General features: G+C 39.0%; 1 protein-coding gene across 3 annotated transcripts in view; it reads right to left on the bottom strand.

Annotated features, from left to right (window-relative positions):
• Window positions 1-14,119, bottom strand: part of Octbeta2R (Octopamine beta2 receptor) — a 105,931-nt gene extending 91,812 nt beyond the window's left edge. Inside the window, exon 1 of one of the 3 annotated variants that reach the window (XR_015532673.1) lies at window positions 18-262. The gene's annotated coding sequence lies outside the window, so the exon portion shown is untranslated. Of the gene's footprint in view, window positions 1-17; window positions 263-13,903 lie in introns of those variants that run through there. The other 2 variants (XM_087340763.1, XM_022075404.2) reach the window with 2 other exon arrangements.
• Window positions 14,120-22,028: the final 7,909 nt, after the last annotated feature.

The following is a 22,028-nucleotide window of genomic DNA, read 5'->3' as shown; positions in this document are numbered from 1 at the left end:
ATATAAACAGAAATTACCTTCATGTAATTTTGACGATGACTTCCACAAAATAAAATCACTGGTTTGTCCTTTAAAGACGAAAATATTGGAACCGAGTTATAACACTAAATCGTATGTCGGTATTGAACAGCTAGCGCGCACTTATGAACGAAACACTCGCGGAGGTCCACAGCAAAACTATCGACCTATCGCAAGGACTTCGCGCTGAACACTGCCGCTTCGACGCGGGGCGACCTGCTAGCAGCATCAGCACTGCTGGTCGAACGGCCTCTGCCCCGTTAAACAGCTGTCTGCACACAATTTGCCTGCGCCCCTCCTCTGCTTTGAACTCCCTTTATAGCTCCTATTGAGACACGTCAAAATCTCATTCATGAACAAGGGTGTAACAACACTTCAATGACACTTCTGGCCATAACTTATTCACAGGGATCGCTTTGATATGTTGGTAGATATCGCATCCTCATCGATTGGTCCCTCTAGAATTTATTCTGAAGCAATAAAACTTCAGACATTTGACAGGCAATTACTTACAAAGAGAAACACAATATACAGAATGAAATTTGCATTTTACGAGAGGTAATCGAAGCCAGAAACCTCTGTGCGTCAGATGATATTTTTAATTACAGTACAGATTAAATATTAAGCAAGTTTAATTAGAAGGGAACTGAAAATTTAAGAAATGATTGAGACAAATGAGGTGTAACCTTGTGACTGCACATTTTTTTAACAAAACTACGTCACAGACATCATGACGATGGAAGCAGCACGTTCCTCTGAAACGTTGGTAAATTATTTTGTTACAAATACACGCGACGTTCCTACCCTTAAGATCAACAATAACATATTCACTGCACGGAAAGGAATACAGATTGGCTCCAAGAACTCTTAATAATTTATCACCTTATAATTACACTTTTATCGTTTCTGAGAATTATTAACAGTGATTAAAATTCATTATAATGAATTAAAGTAAGGCGACTGTTGAAGCGGACGAGATATGACACATCACATTCTTACTGAAGACGTTTATGATTATAGGGTGACTAATTTATGATTTCTGTGACTTGTTATTCCAAGAGCAGAGAGCATCACGGTTTATAGCCAATTATAACAAATTGTCTGGGAAACAATGCGGATTACTTCAGCGTTTCGTATTAATAATGAAACCTGTTATAACTTCAGGCTTGTATATATATATATATATATATATATATATATATATATATATATTTAATGATTAGTAATCTGTGCTGTGAGGCAGCCAAAACTTGTGTTGGGCAAGGCCGTGGTCTAGGCAACACGGAGTTTTCCTCCGGGGGCTTCCCCGGTTTCTCCGTGGCATCCAAACAATTATTCCATTCACACACAGAAGAAGGCAATGGCAAACCACTTCTGGATCATCTGCCAAGAACGTATATGAACAGGTCCCAGTCCGAGAAAAGGATGGAAGGATCCTGTTCATATGGACCTGTCGTCAGACAGAACACTACAAATAAAAAAAAAAAACTAGCTTGAAAATTGTTTCAGAATAGAGAAAAGAGGCGAGCTTTCTTTTGTGTGGGTACAAAACTTAATTTTGAATGTCGTTGAAAACAGAATTTGGGGCGGAAATTAGCAACACAAACGACGTTGTTGATGCGACATGTCCCGTTAAGTGACTGGACATTCACTACGTTCTGAGGCTGCACGTACCTACTTCAGGGTCTGGCTGTTGGGTTCCAAGAAGTAATTAAAACACCGCATTCAATTATTACGCAAACCGAAGACGATTAAAGAGCTCTCCGTTATTTATTAAGAGTTGTTTACTGTTTAAATTACTATCAACTAAATAACTGACTACTAACTTGAATAAAAATTTTCTTGGATATTATCCATCGTCTAGGAAATATAAAACGTAAAACGACGTTTCGGAGATGAGGTAGGAACCTGAAGACGGAGATAGAGTCCCATCTCCGAAACGTCGTTTTACGTTTTATATTTACTAGACGATGGATAATATCCAAGAAAATTTTTATTCAATTGACTCTTCACCATCGTCAAGAAGTTTTAGATTTGAAACTGACTACTAACTTGAAAATGCAAAATCTTTGTTGAAAAGCTGATAGTCGCTCAATAAATTTCTGAAATGGATTGACAATAATCATTACTCTGTTCCAATTCAACCATATCCCCATCATTAAACTAGTTAGCTGTACACGGCCCCACGTCGTAGTCCTCTAAGATCGACTTTAATATTATACTATCGATTATGCATAGATATCGAAAGCAGTAGCTTCTCCTGGGGCATTTAGTTAGAAATATTTGTGTGCACTTTTTATTTCCCAATTGTTTCAGAGATGATAAAAAGGAGACCGGCTCCAGGATTTTATACAGAGAAGGACAGAACAGTGAGCAGTGACCTAAATTTCAAAGTCGGCTGCCTCTGCAGTTTTGAAAAAATGTCAACTGATTCCTTTGAAAAGTCTCAGGAGGATATTTTCCAATTTCCTTCGTCTAACCCTAATCTGTCATTGGTTGTTGCAGCAGATTGTAATTTCTTGTTTGGATACTTACACGGACAAACTGTCTTCCCTGAGTGAAATAAAGTCTTTCTCTTTATCAACGAAGAGTACAGAAGACCGACTTAAAGACAAAGTGGAAGATACATTTTCTTCCGAGTGAAAACATTTCCTACTGGCTGGCCATCACGACATCAGAGCATTCTACTACAGAAATACGGAAGCTGGGTAAGAAGGACGCCTAACAGGACCTCGCGTGTCGGCAAACGCAACCCCGAAACATCGAGCCGGACGCTGGCAAGTTGCGACGCCCAAACATTTAAGCATAAAAATTTCAGACAATTCTGCTAACAATTTTAATACGATTATCATGTTGTTAATCTGGATTTTGGAGTCATTTACACTTGCCACTACTGTCTCCATCTTCAGGACTAAAGTTTGGGGATTTATGCAGGGTCAGAGGAAAGGATTTGAGGCTGAGCTCTGGAGATCATCATCTTCACAGCCAAGAGATCTCAAATCTCACATTTAACAAGATTTTATACTCAGGAGTTGAGAAACATGTTTCCATCTTTCAAGGTGAAAAGAACAAGTGCACAGGGAGCGTCAGCGAGTACTAGGCACTAACTTTCAGTTCGCCTTGTGTTTGTATGTTCCTGTGCCAAGGAATAATTAACACTGTTGAAGAAATTTGTGTCCCCAGCAGAGCCAACATCTACGGGTAAAATTTAAACTGGTGAAAAATTGTAAGATGGCTGTCTTCTGGGTTGTAGCGCCGTGTAGTGTGGTAGAAGTTTACCAACGTTTCAGTGATTCATGCTGCCTCCATCATCAGTGTGACTACACGGCGTTATAACTCAAAAGACAGCCATCTTCGGACTCACCGTTAAACAATCTTCTGTTAGAATAAGCATATGGTAACGTATACTTTCTAGAGTTGAAATCTCACAACTTGTTGGCTGTAGATATTGAAAGGGTGAAGGTAATGTTTCAATTAATCCTACAAAAACACCAAATAAATATAAACAAGATACAATAAGATGGTAAAGTTGCGTCATATTGTGATATAATAAATATATATTATTTAAATCTTGTCCGTCATCATGATGGTCTAATGTAAATCGAATATTTTGATAAAGAACATCATTTAATATTTTTAAATATTTTAAATGTTAATTATTGTAATATTTTAATATTTAATAAGAATTTATTGTGATTAGACGGACAAGATTTAAATAATAAAGATACAATAAACCTCGCGTAGAACTGAACAAGTAAAAGCCATTTGGAGCTAAGCTTATACACTTTTAAGTATATTTTAGAATTTAAGCTGTATTAAACAAGAATATTTAAACGATAATAACATTAGCGGCCGATTGCAATCTATGTCTTTTACAAGGCTTTGTCTGACGTCTCTCACCTCACATAAAGTAAAATAAATGGCACAGAAAACATTGAGGAAATAAAATACAATTTCAGATTGCTTTAATTGGATGAGGTTTGGGGAAACACAGGCAATGCTGAATGCGTAGTAACGCTTTTTTATTTTACAACCGTTTTAATGGACAAAGAAATATAAAAAAAAGACCGGAGTCTTTAAATCCAGTCAGAGCCTGGAAGCACCTGTTAAAAAAGGCAAGGTTAATCCGGAATGTCAAGGAAAGCGACTACAAGGATAAAATTTAAGACTGCCTGCTAAAAAACCAGACATGACTACTTACCTCTATGAAATGAATTAAAAACCACTTCGGTGGCCGATTCATAAATACGATAATATTAATACAGATCCTAAAAAAATGGGGTTTGTTGGTGTGTACTAGGTTAATTTGTCGGAGTGTCAGGTTTTCATGAACCTTCGGTTTGGGGGGGGAGAAGGATATTTTACCAATTTGTTATTTTCTCCAGTAGGATATTGTCCCCTAGTGAGTTCATATGTCACTTAGAACATACTTGGATAGTTACAAATTAGCTGCTGTATGTAGCCAGTTATTCAATTAACTAATGAATTAATAGTCACTGATCGAACCTGAGGATTTTCGTTTTCCTTTAACATCCACCTGTCGATTTCATTCCTGAAGAAGGCAGTTTCTATTCTTAAACTTTTAAATAATTCTATTAGACTCTGACAGAAATATCTGTCATCCGGATTCTGTAAAAAATGATACAATGTAGTAAAGGGTAAAACTCGCTTGAATATCATTAAAGAACCCCGTTCTTAGTTCACAAAATCATCACTGTTACAAATGAAACTATGTTAAACATCTTTAGAAGAATATACTCTCTTTGTGCCACTGTCAGCGTTTCTTAAGCGAACCGCAAATAAATAAACACGCATAAAGATAGTAATAGCGGTACTAGAAAGCTGTGTCGAACACTTGGATCCTCTGACCAAAGAATTATCAGCATTGAAGTTTCTGAACTAACACGTTCTCTTCACTCATATTTGTAACTCATCTGGTAAGAGTACAAATCTAGCAGAGGGTTGAGCCCCCCACTAAATGCGAAAATAACCATGACGAGCTGTGCAGCTCACAGACAATTTAATCGGACGGACAAAAATTATCATCTCCATCGAGAAGTTTTAAGATGAAGGTGGAGACGTTGTGATCCTCCGAAACATTGGTCTTTACCTACGTATTCGACTGAAATGCATTTTTTTAAAATATTTATAATTGTTCTTTTGGACATTACCCATCGTCTAAATTACAATATCATTATAAAGCTAAAACGTTTCGAGACCTGGATTCCGCTTCCTTCTTCGGGTACATTTTATAATATTACAATTTAGACGATGGACGAATTTCAAAACAACATTTTAACGAACCATCTTCAGAAACCTTCAAACTTTGTCGAGCTGTCAAACTGGATGAAGTTGTAAAAGATTAATTACGTTCAGCTACCGTTGAAGAACACACTGTAGGCTATCGTTATTCAAAATGCTTACACCATCGCTCTAAACCTATGGTACGTACCACTGGTGGTACGCGAATTAAGTAATAAAATCAAAATATTAAATTAACATAAGTAAATTTTCCCTGAACGAATTTGGATAGTAACACATTTAACGTGTTAAATTAGAATTAGTGATACTCCAGCGAATAAGGGTGAGAACCCCTGGCTTCCAGGATAACAATATAACTTCATACCCAACACCTGCGTTCGATACGTGTACTTCTAAATCTCAGCGGTAAATGTTGACGTTCGATTAGAAACGAATTTTCGTGAAAACATATACACAGAGAGTGAAATTGCGTCCGTCTGCTAGTGGCAGTTTGAGCTGGAGAGTCGCAGAATTTTAGTGCCAGATGGCAGCCATGCAAGTTCCGAGATCCCGAAAAAGAAATCTATTTCCTGTCAAGTCGCTCTCAGAAATTTACCACTACGACAGAGAACTCAGAATGGAATTATTACTTGCCAATATATCCACACTAAACCTAAAATCAAATAATAAACGAGCTGAATGAAAGGCAGGTATTGCGGGCGTCTGAGACCTGAGAAACTTAGACTAAAGAAAAACATGTAATAATAAAGATTCATAACTTAGCCTATACATCACATCATATACTTTTAAGGTAATCAAATTAAAGAAAATATATGGATGCGGAACACAAAATATATTTCGATTTTATGTGGATAAAATTCAACAAAATGCAATTAACAACAGTTTTCGACCTACCTAGCATATCGCTGGAAAATTTTCATACGAAACTGGCGGAAAAGGCTTGCACGTTTCCTACAGTATTCCTACCGTTGTCCTATTTCCTTATACATTTATTATTGTAACACACGGTACAGTAATACTCAATAATTTATAAACACCTAGCAGATCTCTTTCTTCTTACATAACTGATTTTATAGTTGTAACAATAAGCTATTTAGTGAAGATTAATGAATATCACGCACCTCGTTACAAACTTTTCCACAGTCTCCTGGATCTACCTTTGTTTCAAATTCATATGCACTTACTTGTCTGTACCCTGTTCTCAAATACTTCCAATCCACATGCTTCCACACATGTAAAATACCTAGTTTCACATCCAGGTTAAACAGAGGGTAAAATTATAGCTTACTTCGTTGTGTTTTAACATTTGAGATTTCTGACAGCAGGCGTGAAGATTAGATACTTTGAACTGAATGGTAGGAGGCCTTAGCTGACTTCACTCACAAATTTATTTCCCTACGTGAGATTTCATGTTCTCACGCGAGTTTGAAGATGACTCTCTTCTGGGTTTTTGCGCCATGTAGTCTGATAGAAGTTTACCGACGTTTCAGAGGTACTTGCTGTCTCCATCATCAGGGCAATGATCCCCTGATAATGGTCCCAGCAAGAACTTCTGTAACATCTATAAATTCCTATCGGATTATATGACGCAACAACCCAGAAAGCAGTCATCTTCACAGGGGGTCTCTGTATCTTCTCCGTGACACAGTTGGCAGACACATTTGTAACACTGGGGATGTTTTATGGAGCAATATGTTGGCCGTATTGCCTAGCACGCGCGGCTGCCATATCTAATAAGTTTAGATGTCCCAGTAAATATTACGTAACAACTTCAATAATATGTACTAAAATAAATGTTGTTATTGGAAACGAATTTAGAGATTTCTGTAGAGGTTAAGGTGGATTTCTATGTTCTAAAGCCGAAAACATAGCAAAGGACAGAAACACGTAAAATATTGGGTTGCAGTGGTGAGTAGTTTAAGTTAGGGGTTGATAAATATTAATTTAACTTAAACGATCTGCGACGGTGACAGTGTCCAATCCGTTCTTCGACTTTGTGACTCTGTGTGATGTTGCAGAATCTTACAGATGTTTCGGACAAACATATCGCTTTTGTCTTCAGGTCTAAAGTCTGAAAATGGAATCGACGCGTTTCTCCCGGCGACACGACACCCCAGGAGATAGTCATGTATTTAAAAACGTTCAATATTCGGAGTAAACTTAAACTCTATTTAAGAACAAAAATTACACACAATAGTTAGAGTGGGTTCTGAATCCTAGACACAAAATATTTTCGGAGATTATCATGAACAAGATGTAGACAAACCATTACAATTGTTAACACTTGCAACGAAGTGTCATAAAATTTATCACATAACATAATATGATATTATCGCCAAACTTTCTTGTGACCAAGTTTCTTCACAGAATCATGAGAGGAAGTCAAAGGTGTCGAATTTTATGAGCAGAGAATATTTAAATCATTTATGTTTCAATTAGATTCACTTTCGTTTGTTCTCACACGATAATATTCATGTGCGTGTCAACTTATTTATAAATTACTCAGACATTACTTTAAAAATTGTAAAAATAAGATTATATTCACGTAACCCTCAAATTTAAGACCACTTCATCATAACTTAACCAGTTCTAATTTCGACAGAATTAGTAAAAACACTGTGGTCATAAGAACTTCTGAGGTGTTAGATCTATCTTGAGATCTATATATTAAGTGGTAAGTGGCGGGCTCTTGTGAACACGGTGATGAGCATGTGGATTTCATAAAGGACGGAGAATTCTTAGCTGTGATATAATTTCTCAGGACGTGCCCCACTGTGTTCATTTATCCAATCGAAGTGTACTGCAATGCAACTATCAACAAATATTTGTATGTGGTTTGAGCAAATTTTCAATCAACCTGCACAATACTACGACTTTTCTATTACGAATATTATCTCTCGAAGATGACTGTTTTCTGGGTTGTTGCACCGTGTAGTAAGGTAGAAGTTTACCGACGTTTCAGAGGTATTTGCTGCCTCCATCATCACACATATTTCTTAGTGTCTGCCTGTCATAGGCTATTTCAGGTTGGAAAAGACCCTAATAAAGGAATTATTATTATTCCATATTATTTACTACGTACAGTTAGTCAGGGGACCGTCTTAATGATGGTTTTGGTGGAATATTTATCGTGACATCCGTGATAAATCTAACACGAAAGCAAATGTCTGACCTCAATCTCGTCGAGCACGTAACAATTTCTTTCTTCCGAGAATCGTCTGGCATTATGACAAGTGCTGCTTTATTTTGGTAGCTCTTGCAGCAGTGGTATTACCACAATATAACAATGTTTTGACGTACGCTGAATTTGACAGCCTCGGTGCACTTTATTGCCAAACAGCTTGGAAACTGTTCTGAATCCAATTTCACTTCGTCAAGTACGAAGTATCACATAACGTATTAACGAAAGGGGTAAAAGCTGATTATATGTTACGTATTCTATAAAGCATCCAGTTCACAATCTTTTATTCTATTTAGCTACAAGAAAACGTAAATACTTAAATAATCTGTATGAAAACATTTAGCACCTCAATTACAAAAATCCTCCTTTTAATGACTTAGAGGTGTAATATCAGTGTTAATTCTCAGAAACAAACGAAATACATGAACGAATATAGACTTTAGCACGCGTAGACAGACGAAGAATTTCCATAAAAATTCTCCGTATCATAGAATATTGATTTCCATCATTGGAACCTATCTCTTTTTCACACAATATTTCTCTGAGACACAATTTAATAATGTCTCCATATGAACCTACTCTATAAGTCTACTTCCAAGAATTTTTCGAAAGGAAAGTACATTTTGCTCTACGAACAAAATCACAAACTTCAAGGCCCAATAAGCTTCTACTCCCGAATTCAGCGTTACTTTTCTGAAGTGTGTAAGTGCTGTGAAGCATATTGATAATTGCAGCTGACACGTGTGGAAATATCCAACTCCGTCGCCTGTGTCTGACAGGGGCTTGACAACGGGACGCCGCGGCGATGGGCACCATCTAGTGGCGACAGGACAAACGAAAGACAGATTAGCGCGCCCGTGTAAGAAGCTTCTAAAGTACAAAATCAACAAACGGACGTTTCGGAAACTCAGAAATTCAATCTGATTTAAAGTTTTTCTTTGCCGCAAGATATCTCCGAGCGTCGCTGACCGTTATGGTGTCCGGCCGGCCGAGGTGCGGGGAGGGAATGAGGGAGGGACAGTAGCAGAGGATAAGGTGTTTTCCCCCCTTTCCGTGTTCATCTTCCCTTCCCCTCTTTTTGTGGCGCAGCGCAGGCTCGCAGATATTTTTCGCCGAGCTTAGAGTCAAGAAAAACGAAGGTTACAACTGTAAACTGCATTCCTTCGTTTAAACCGAATTTAAACTTAAATTTTTCAGTGTAACCATTTTCTGATTCCTTGAATTATATTCATAATTTGCCTTAAGGGTTAGTCATTATTGGACTTCAACAGACGGCGTCATGCCTACCACGACGTTCGCAAGCTCAGAAGTAAACTGCCCAGAGACGACAAAGCTACCCTTACATGTGACGCCACCAACCTGAACAGCTAGACTGAACGCGGTGTACGTATGTTGAATCTCACGAATCAAAGAACGGGGCACATTCCCCTATGACAGCGGTGCTGTAACATTCAAAATCACGCACCAAGAGTCTGTTACCGCAGATCGTTTGAAGTGGTTCTTTCATTTTGAGATCCGTTTCAAACGACAGAATTCAGTGGAAAATGTGACTACGATGCCCTCGCCTGGTGGGAACTAGCGATTTCATGGGCGAGAATCATTCTGCCGGGTGCACTGATAGAACACGGTAACAGAACAAATGGGAACGAAGTTCAGTTGCATTTATGGAATTTCAAATAAGCAAAGAAGAGCTTGATAAATCTTGAGATAAATCATCAGATTCATTTTCCATTGCCCTAAAATTTGTATTCAGTGTTTTATAGAAAACATAAAAACTATCAAAAACAATCTTACTCACTCCAAATTTCCGATAATTAACAAACGAACTGACTCATGTGGTAAAGTTCTTTTTAAGTAGCTGCTAGTCGCGTAGTACTGCAGTGTGCATAATAAATGGAACAGAAATTGGCTACTTGCTGGTCTAGAGTCGATACACGTCTCCTATAGCTACCACTGCGAAATGTTTGAGGCCACTGAGCTTCTACGCCCTGCCCCAATTACAAAGAATGCCTCTTCCATGGCCTTGTTACTCATTTAAGATTATTTGGGTTCCAAACAGATCTTGAACATAACACAGTCAACAAATTCCACGTCTTCATGGAAATCGAAGGTTAATCGTCGTGTTCACAAGATCCCACCACGACGCCCTAATATGAACGAGAAGAATCCAGCCAAGAACCCTCTCTATTTCTTTAAAACCCATTTTAATATTATCTTAATAATTATACCTCGGAATTTTCTTTAAACAAGTGTCTTTATTTCAACTAACTGTGTAAAATCCTTGAGGACCCCCCTCCCCCCTCAATTCAAGCCAGAAACCAAAACTGCGGAGCCTGAAGTGCGCAGTTAAATATCAGGCCGAAAGAGATTTGACTGAGTCTTACAAATTGGACCGAACGCTCCTAATTCTCACCCACGTAATCGTGTTATAAAATGTATTAACACGAACAACGAAACTTGACAGTCTCTTTGTAGAAATGTCGGTCATATTTCGTAGTCAATTATTTCTTGTATCCAACTGCGGTTTCTATGTAATTATTCCTCCGCGTATCCAGGATTAAAGCCGAACTTACGGAATAAACCACGGTTTATGCACCACGGAACACGCAAACCGATGTTTACACTGAGAAATTAATGGATCTGATGTAAGTCTGGGTGTTTTACAATTTTTATACGTGCTGTTTTATGATAACTGTGCCTGGTTATGACGTCACATGTTCCTAAGCACTGGTTTTCACATTACTATGAATGTTATCCGCGTTACATTCGCGTTTTCTACACCGTGTCTGAAACAGATCGTGCTTGTCTTCATGTGGACCTTCGAAATAGTACAAAAAAGAAGACAAAGCTTTTTAGTATCTGTCAGCCACAAGAGGAAAGTAGAAAAGTGTTCTCGTCCTCTGCGCAAGATAAGCCGAATATTTCATTCACGTACTCAAGTATGGTCAGACTGGAGGTCCACGGGCCACATCCGGCCCGAAATTACTCATATTAAGTACCGCTAAATGATTTTTGAAATTTGTTTGTTTGCTGCTTTAAATACAAGTTACGCATATGTTATTAACTTTGAAATCCTACCGTAAAATGAGTTGTTTTTTTTCATTTAAAATTATGTCAGATACAGCATATTGCAGCAGGAGAAAATTAATATAACATTTAATTCCACAGACGTTTGTGCACATTTAAATACAATTGACATTTGAGCATATACTGTGGATATTTATCATTGCTGGATAAAACATTCTTAAGGGCAAAAATTGGCTATTTGTTTTTAAAAATAATGCCAGGAGGTCATTCCTTGGCCCTTGGGTCCAACGGAAAAAACTATTTTCTTTGACCGAGGAAAGGAAAACGCTCGACCATCATGACGCAGACTCCAATGGTAAAGTGTAGAGTCTCAAGGTGTGGAAAAGACTTAAATGATAATCTACTTGTGCATATTAAGGAACTAATTAATCCGATCTGAGATCTGAGGTCCTCACGGCAGTGTTCGTTATCTTGATAGCAACCGAAAAGTTGGAGGCAGCACGTTCCTCCGAAACGTTGGTATGTACATACAAGCCACAATACTAATCAGAAGACCAACACTGGATAATTATTACGATATTTTCATATCAAACACTCAACGTAGCGCTGTATGTGTGCATTCAAATTTTCGAAACATTTATAGCAGAAAATTCATCGAACGGGGGTTAATATTTAATCTCACGATGTGGTTTGCAGAAAACGACTTGCTTTCATCACATACAGCAGATATGGGAAAGAGATTTTTGTCTAAATATGTACCAACGTCTGAATATCCATTGTATAACCCTGGTCTGACTCAGTGTGTATTTTACATTCCTCTAAAATTTAAAAAGTTCAGGTCAACTGTTTTAAGGTAGGATATGACCTTGAGCTCTGCGCACAAAGCGTCAGTGTGAGGGGATGGAAGGGGTAAGCTAGTGTTGGTACTGACAGGCATTAACGAAAAGATCACTCAGCATCAGTAACAGCTCGAAACTTACTTACAAAATACCAACCAACCTCAATCTTAATTGCAATGAAACCGAGAACAACCTGTGAAAACCTACATTTGTGGCCCACACACTAGGTATTTTTAGGTTAATATTTTTAGTACAGTTGTTACGACTGCCAGGACCAGACATTTATACCACAAACTAAAAAAAAGTCTTGTCTATCGGCGTCTCATACTCGCATCACGTGACACAAGGCATTTTTTTCTGTTCAATCAAGGTCGTGTTTTTTCCTGTAGAAATATGAAGGTTACTACAGTTAACACGGCTTGGGAACTTTTTATTTTGTTACAGAATCAGTCTTGTTTGGTCTTGAATATCAAGAAACTTAAAAGACTGTGCTTGTATTTTGGTACTGAGACATTTTAATAGTTCAACAAATAATTTCGTTCGTTGGTTTGTCGACGAAATATAAATCAAAACACACGTAACTGCGATAATTGGTTTAGCCGCTGTCAGTGTTACAAATAGTTGGTATTTCTGTTATATAAGTTTTATAAACTTTCTGGTTTTGTAATATTCATTGGGTGCGGCTGAAATACTACTATCGTCTGCGATATACACACACGTCATGAGATAAAAACTCTCGGATCGAGTTTATTATGTCAAAAAACATGTACGTACAGAATTCATCTACTAGGTGAGATTTAAGGTTCTCGAGGAGGCAAGTATGAAATTGACTGTGGTTCTGGCACTCTCCGCTGCGAAGTCTGGTGGAAATAAACCGACGTTTCAGACATGCTTACTGCCTCCTTCATCAAGGGTGCATCGCCCTGGCGATAAAGTAATTGTTACACAAATTTGGTGATATATTTCTGCGTATAATGTAAGATATATAAACATTCTGCCCGATGTGATGAGTTTAAAATGATTTTGTCGTATAAAAATTTATTTGTAATGTTAGAATACTGGAAACATTCTATGCAGCATAATGTTAGCTGAAGAATACAAATATTGAAGCTCCTTGTTATGTAGTTTTTTCGACCGTTCACTGAATTGGAGAAGCAACAGAGCATGTTGAATAAACATTTCCACTGATGTATTTTATAGGAGTTTCGACCATATTTTCGCTGGAATAGAAGGGAACAAGACCGTTCACTCTTTCTTTTTATACACGAACTGTGAAACGAACTAATCCTTGTTTTGTTACTTCGTACAAATTGCCACAGGGACACAGTTAGTAAAGAAACAGGACACTGGTTTTGTGAATACAAATTAACGCTGACATCTTACTTAAACCTTTTCAATTTCAATACGGAGCGACATTCTGAACGCGAAGATGATTTTCATTACTGATTTAAAGAGCACATCGGCTCCCGCTCACAAACATTTGATAATTACCATTACACATTACACCACGAAAAACGGAAAGTGTTACGTGTTAGAGTGTGGATGACAAACATGTTAAACGAGTTCTCTTTTGTACCTGGCAGTCCTCTGGGTTGTGATGAGACGTGGTCAACTAAATGTTTACTGACATTTCGAAGACACATATCGTTTCCATCTTCAGGACGCGTTGAAACAATTTGTAACCACCAACAAAACCACAACTTAGAAGACCAAAAACTGATATTAACTCAGCGGGAACCTAAATATATCACTGGTGTTTCGTTGGTGGCTGTCTTCTGGGTCGTAGCTACATGTAGTCTAGTAGAAGTTTACAAACATTTCAGAGGTCGTGAGTGGCAATCATCGCCCTGATGATGGACTCAGCAAGGACTTCTGAAACGTTCGTACACCCACGTTACAACCCAGAAGATGACCATCACCGTGCGTTCCAGAAATCTCACACGAATTTCTTTGCAAGTTATTCCAGATCTTGATCTGAGCTCCTGGAAATATTGAGAGGATAAAAAATTTCCATAATGATAAAGACTATAATTTATGCTATTCAATATGTACTACTCGGTTTTCACATCGAAGAGCGACGGTACGCGATGTACTGTGGGACGCATGGAGTCATGATGACTTGCTCACAAGTTCACGCTTTGTAGCCTTCCCGGTTGGAACTGAGAGTGGGAGGAAAATTGAATGTGAGGAGGACATGAAACAGGCACATGTCCCAACGAAACAAGGAAATGTATCCTGTATAATGGCAAGTGGAATGGAAACCGCATTTCAAGGTCACAATTTGAATAGTGGGGCGTGCAGAAGAAACGTAGCTGGAGCATCACACAGCATCACATTTAGTATTGAGGACGTTCATTGCGTCATTTCTGGAGCTGTCTTTATGGCTGCCATGTGACAAAATACACCAGAGATCAATACAGAAGCGAAACAAATCTCATAGCATTGTAAAGTCATATTTGCATGTAGGTGGGTGTGTATGTTTGTTTCAGTGCGTATGTACAAGCGAATCGGGCTCCTAACACGGGTTGTGATACACCAACGTTTCGGAGACCAAGTGCTTACATCTTCAGGGTGAGAAACAAAGCCACTATATTCCTCTCCACAGCTGTGTGATCTGAAATCTTGTTACCACGACGACATGTGGACTTGTATATAGATACCAAAGCTTCAACGGGACATACTGCCTTCACTTTCAGGGCTGAACCCCTTGGCCTTTAAGATACAAAGTTCCAGCAGGGTGTAGTGGAATCATGTAAACACGACGCTTAATGAGAAATGGTAATTTTTTTCTTCAAAACTTATTAACAACAAAGACAAACACGAGACGAATTTGTGTCCGAACCTCTCCTCACTACGAGATATGAGATACGAGGCGCGTCCCAAAAGTAAGTTTCCCACTCGTCCCACAGCTAGCAAACCTTATATTGCGCGAAGCGACTGTGCGTACGTGATAGAGCAATGACGTAGCATGGCTCATGCACTAACGGCACTTCCCGCGTTCTCACAGTAGCATCGTTGCAGCTGTTGAAGATGGAGGTTCTTATTCCAGCTCCCGCCGACTGTGAAGTGCGGTCAGTGATAACGCTAGGCCGCACACGGCTCGACGGACAGCAAGTCTCCTGCAGGAGTTCAGCTGGGAGGTGTTTAATCATTCACCCTACAGCCCGGACCTCGCTCCCAGTGATTTCCATCTTTTCCTACACCTCAAGAAATTCCTGTCCGGTCAAAGTCAGCGTTTTGAGAATGACAGAGAGGCGGAGATGGTTGTCACACAGTGGTTCCAATCCCAGGCGGCAGACTTCTACGACACAGGTATTCAAAAGTTGGTCCCACGGTATGACAAATGTCTCAATTCCGGTGGCGAATATGTTGAAAAATAGCTGGACACTTGCTGTATCTGTTGCAATAAATATTTCCATGAAATTGTGTTTTGTTTCTGTAAACGGCCCCAGGGAAACTTACTTTTGGGACGCGCCTCGTAGATGGTTTTCGACCTCAGACATTTTGGCGTAAGTGCAGTTTGGGGGAAGATATGAGACATTTAGACACGGTGTTTACATAACATAACCCACGGACCGGGGCCGTGACCGAAAACTGGAGCCAAAAACCGCGTGTGTCACGTGACAGAACGTCCGATGAAAATAGTCGCCCACAGCGACACGCAAATAGCCCACCGGCTTCAGAGGAATCAGCGATCGTATACTTTACTACCGCGAGATAGGAATCCCATTACTGGAAGTCACGATATTTCACAGTGGCATCATTCACGCAACTAGAAAGCCGTTCAATGTTTCACTGGAAATCAATTTCAGTGCTTGCTTACCAAGTTTTACTCAGCTCCTACCCTATACCACGCGTCTCACGGCAATGGCAGACCACTTCTGGATCATCTGCCAAGAACGTATATGAACAGGTCCAAGTCCGAGAAAAGGATGGAAGGATCCTGTTCATATGGACCTGTCGTCAGACAGAACACTAAATAATAATAAGATGAGGTGGTCTAGCGGTTAGAAAGCTGGCCTTGTAATCCTGGGGGTCTCGGGTTCGATTCCCGGCGGTGCCCGAATTTATAACTTGTGTTGGGCAAGGCCGTGGTCTAGGCAACATAGAGTTTTCCTCCGGGGGCTTCCCCGGTTTCTCCGTGGCATCCCAACAATTACTCCATTCACACACAGAAGAAGGCAATGGCAAACCACTTCTGGATCATCTGCCAAGAACGTATATGAACAGGTCCCAGTCCGAGAAAAGGATGGAAGGATCCTGTTCATATGGACCTGTCGTCAGACAGAACACTTAAAATAAATTGAATGTGTACGCGTATGCATGTGTCCTATGTATGTATATCTATGCGTAAAGATAATCATAATAGTGGCACTCTGGGTTTCACAAAAGACTGTAAACGTCTTGAGCAGTTCAACTACTATAAGTTTCTCACACAATACGCTGTCCTACGACCTTAACGTCCGATATGTGATGGCCGTGTTCCTAATATGATTTGTCAAATTCAGTTTTCAGTGAGCTACGTAGATATTAAAGAAATTCCTAGACACGTGCCAGAAAGTTAATAAATTTCCCCAGCTCAAATTAGTGCAGTCATATACTTCACATTTTACGACCTGTGTAGCTTCTTTAGTCTAGGCTGAAAAACAACTTCATTAACACTTTCAATGAGGTTTCATGCAGGTATTGAAATAATTTCTGAATTTGCCGTCCTATCACGTGTATCAGGTTAGGGTATAACTAGTTCTTAAATATTTGTACTTAATCCTCGCACCAGACATTCGTTTTATTTCAAGATTAAGTTGTGTTCCGTTCCCACACCGTTTACGATGTGCTAACTAATTTCAACAGGAACTTATAATATATTTCACGTCACGTTTGAACGTCTTAAACGTTCGTTAAGTATCGTAAAATCGACTACATTCCAAGTATAAAGTAGGATTAATATTTAACCAGCTAAATATTCAAGAATTAAATTCGCTTAAATTCTAATATAGACGCCCTTCCTCAATTAAAATAACAATGAAACTGAAGTAGTCGTGGATATCAAATATGTGGGGTCCCATGCATTCAGACCACACATAAACAGTCTACGTTTTTAAAATGTAAAATTCGTGTCAATTTTTTCCTGATGGTTAGGTTTTTCCAGTTTGTCCATGTTTGAGGGCGTGCTGAGTTGTTAACACCCCACAGAACCCCCATTGGAAAAACCAGCCCCCTGCCCCTTTACTGGGACCGTATATTCCGCATATTCTCATAAACATTTCGCTACGAGAGGTCGCCTCCTCTGTTTAGAAGCCGAAGACAAGTTACCCCTCACAAAAATAAAATGTTAATATTTTACTTTCATGACGATACCTAACAAAAATTTTGTGCACATATTTTGTTTCCCTCAATCGTCGCTACGTGACATGGACGCCGGAATTTGGAGAGATATTTAAACAATGCCTGATGTCGGGTGCAGCTGTAAACTTTTGCATGAAAATGTTGAGACATATTCTACTGAAAGATGAAAAAGACTAATTAAACCTTCGGTAGCATTTTCGATATTTCACGAACCTCATTTTAACGTTTTAATTACCTCACATGCACCGTAGCTGGTGCAGTATAACCTAACCTTCTGATGATCTGTCCACTGACAAATCTCATTTCTGCTTGCAGGCGCGACTACGAAGCATGTGAATGGAATGCTTCATAACGCTGTGGTAAAAACATTTCAATTGCTGTGAATTTTTCTCAGTATTTTGAGAAAAATTAATAATTTACTGTGGGCGATGAATTATCCACCAAGGTGTGACCTTCAGTCCTATCAGGGCAGACATTTTATTAAAACATTTCGTAGTAACACGAGGTAATTTGAAAGAGTATTCATTTTTAAGTGTATTATATCCAGGGTTTTTATCTTGCTGTCAGTTTGTGTCAAGGGAATAAGGTGATACAGAGGGATTCAAAACTTCCCGTTCCTTTGTTCCTGTGTACGCACGCACGTGCGCGGGCGCACACACACACACACACACACACACACAGGGAAAATCGAATCAATTCCCACTTCCAACACCTGTTACTGTGAATGGTATACAGAGACTTCTTAATCACCCTGTACTACTGTACAACATAAGTAATGTTGCTATAAACATTTAGTTCACAACGGCAGCAGCCTCACTTTCACGACACAGAATTCTGTTTACTTCAAAGATTTTAAAAAGCTAAAGTGTAGCCGAGTTACAAGTCACTCATAGGGCCTGATTCTTGTAAATAAGAAACTAGCCTAAAAGCCACAACAACCAGCTCATAACGTTCTCTAAACGCATTCCCTTGTCACCAGAAACCCAAGTGGCAGCCATTCTGGGCTCTGAAATTTATAAACGTTTAGCATTTGATCCTACCAATTTCTCAAGTACCAGACTGATGTTCATTCACTTCACACTTTAATCAAGGCTGTGGGATGGAAGAGGGGTAGGAAGATAGAAAATGGGATAAGAAGTGAAGGGTGGAAGGCATTAGGGGTTCTGTTAGTTGGAAAATTGAGTGCAGATAAAATAAGCCTTGGCTATTAATCTAAACTTCATCTTCCTCAATCTTCTGCCACTACGAACCCGAAAACTTACAAGCCACGTAAATTGAAGTGTAGACATGAAATTATATCAAGCCAAAAACAACTTCCCCGCGTTTCAAAAAATTTCCATACTTATATGAAGCCTCTTCCGGTTTACATAACAGTCTCTTTCCATCATCCATTCACTTCATTATAAAATTAGTAAAAAAAAAAAAATTCGACATTTTGATTAATCTCTTTCTGACCAGACATTTTGATTAAGTGCTTTAATTAACGAGTTCTTAATTTCGCACTTCTATCCTGAAATAAACTAATAAGTTTCTAAAATACGTTTTAAAGTTTATGAACAACCATAAATAATTATGTATATATAAATATTTTTAAGACAACCGTTATAAAGCAAGTAGACTTTTCGAAAGACATTATCGACCCATACATCAAGAAAAGTTCAATACAATCGCGAGTATGAAGGTAAACCTTTAACTCCATTAACGTAACATAACAACCAGCACATCTGTTCTACATGAAAAGAAGCACGTACTCACCAGATATCGTAGTTCGCCACCTGTCTGTCTGCGGATTCCCCCACAGAGCGCAATGCAGTGGTCGCCTGCTTCTCCTGAAACATGGACAAGAGCGTACATTTCGTATAATTTGTGCCAGGTACTGGAGTGGAATCGGTGTCACTGTTCACTGTTAACTCTCAGACCTAAACACAATGTTCCAAAGATTTCGATTTACTACAAACAAGGTTCATAATTTACAACTAATTAACAAACTAATCCCCTGAAGTGTCGTTCTACAGAACTTCACACGCGCTCAGCCCAATCGCTGCTTTTTAAGGAGCTCTGTCGCATATTGCCGTGTTCACCACAGCTAGCCATCGGTCTCTATCATGAGCCACATAAATCCAATCCACACACTTCATCCCAGTTTACTTAAGAAAACTCTTATCTCCCTTCTCCTCTCACTTCATCCGTGTTAGGTCCAAATATTCTCCTAACCACTTCGTCTTCATCAATCCGTGTTCTTTCCTTAATGTAAGAGTCTACGTTTCACTGCTTTAGGTTAAATATAAAAACAATTTAATTTATATCCTCATGCAATATTTTCACAAACTACGTAAAATATACTCAAAATGGCGAGCACGTTCCTGAATGTCAATCCACATCTTTTATCTCCGAGACTGGTGATATGATTCCGATAATATTTGTTATTGTAAAATTCGAGCTTTCCGGGATGAACCATTGAACATGTAAATATCCTCAACAGCAGTGTTTGCCGAAAAAGTGGATAAATTTCGATAATCGATGAGACTTATTCCCTGAAAGTCGAAGTTTCACACTGGAATCCAGCTCCGAAAATCTAATGACACGAAACTTTGGCATAGAAATTCTCTATTAAATGTTGGAAAAAATTCATTCTGTTCTTAATCGGTTCAGTATAACCCAATGTAAAGAGACCCCCACAGCCCAGAATTAGCTTCTTACGTTGTCATAAAGTTCTTATTTTATAAAGTCTTCCCGGACGTTTGAAAATGGAGCTAATATCTTTATATTAACACCGTTTTCATAACGCTGAACGCCTGGGAAAACTTCACTGTGCTCAGTTACCGTGAAAGATCCAAATCTTATTTATAGCTTACATTTCTTTTTACAGCTCACTTTATGGCTTACTATGAATAGTAAAGACTCCAGAGTTTTCATATTGATGCTCTGTTGTTTACAGTAGCTTAAATTAGTAGCAACGAGACGAAAAAATCCAAGGAAAAAAATGTCGAACAATAAAAATATGTGTAGTAATTTTAGCAGCTTTACATTGGAAACCGGAAGTCAGTGGATGACCAAGGCTGTTCAAACAACACGCAATGTTGTATAACGATACCACAGTGCCTGGAGCACGAGATTTTGCGTTTCCATTAGAAGTCCTTTGAACAATGTCGATAAGTTAAAAGCAATGTCTGCCCCGTCTTTAAACCTAAACGTCCGTCCTAAGGGTTCAATATGGTAACCTCTGAACACACGCCTATTGAATATAGTAAGCCCACCATCAAAGATAACCCGGCGGATGGTATTGAACCTCAAATTCTTAATTTTCTACCACAGCAGGTAATATCCATGCGGAGGACACACTAACATATGGGCCCGGAGCGACTCTGGGGTCACTTAATACAGTCTTTAAATGATTTATGCTAACAGACATGAGCCCACATGCAACGTCGATGATTGCATGACGCTTCGCTTTGATTGCGATTATTAACAAACCAATGAAGATGAGAATTTAAAATTTTGGTCCAGAGACGGAACCATCGTACCTAATGGATATAAGACTAAATTGACCCTAGAACCAGTGAGTATATGGCGGGACTACACGCGACTGGACATCAGGAGAAGGAGAGGACAACAGTGAAGAAAAGTTGGAAAAAATGTGTCTAAATGTAAAAAAGATACGATCTGAGAGCGAGCGTTTTATTGTAGGCGTGTACTAGAGTGGGGACAAAGCGATCAGCTGCTACAGAGGTCTTTCAATGCCTCGTGGTACAGAACTTACACATAAGTTCAATGCTAATATCAGCCGCACGTGATAAGAATAGCAATTCTTAGTACAAGAGCCCTGCAAATGAAGCAGACACAATGCCTGTGATGTAATGACCACGCTGCTATGTACGAAAAAGTCGCGTTCTTAAGCCGACGTACAGCGTTCCAACGAAAACTTACCTTCCACATCCATTCGCAGTAAAAAACAACGAAATATCTCGGTGGGTGGTACAGCAGATTAGGGAGAATGTGCTGTCCCAACAATAAACATTGTTTCCAGGCAAGCCCCCTGATGCTACTGAACACGCTCACCGTCGCGACGCCTCCACAGACGCTAAAATTACTATAGGCATGCCTGAAAATGCCGAGGAATACAATGTTCAAAGCGACGCCCAAACAAGAAATCATAAACCTCGGTATGACATTGGAAAAACTTCTGGAAAATCGACGCTCAGCATCGCGACGCCTAACATATCAAATCCCTAAGCCTCTAATTGTCAATATAAAACGTAATATAAATTAATCTGAGCGTCGCGACACCGCACAAAACACGCCATATTTAGCATATATAAGCTTGGAAACGTCTTTAAATATGATGTTGAAAAATC

Source organism: Zootermopsis nevadensis, unplaced genomic scaffold, assembly GCF_977971745.1.
Source record: "Zootermopsis nevadensis isolate Lab colony 2312 unplaced genomic scaffold, Znev_1.0 Znev_ptg000061l, whole genome shotgun sequence".
Lineage (NCBI taxonomy): Eukaryota > Metazoa > Arthropoda > Insecta > Blattodea > Termopsidae > Zootermopsis > Zootermopsis nevadensis.
The sequence above is the reverse complement of the archived record's forward strand: the minus strand, read 5'-3'. Positions and strand labels throughout refer to the sequence as shown.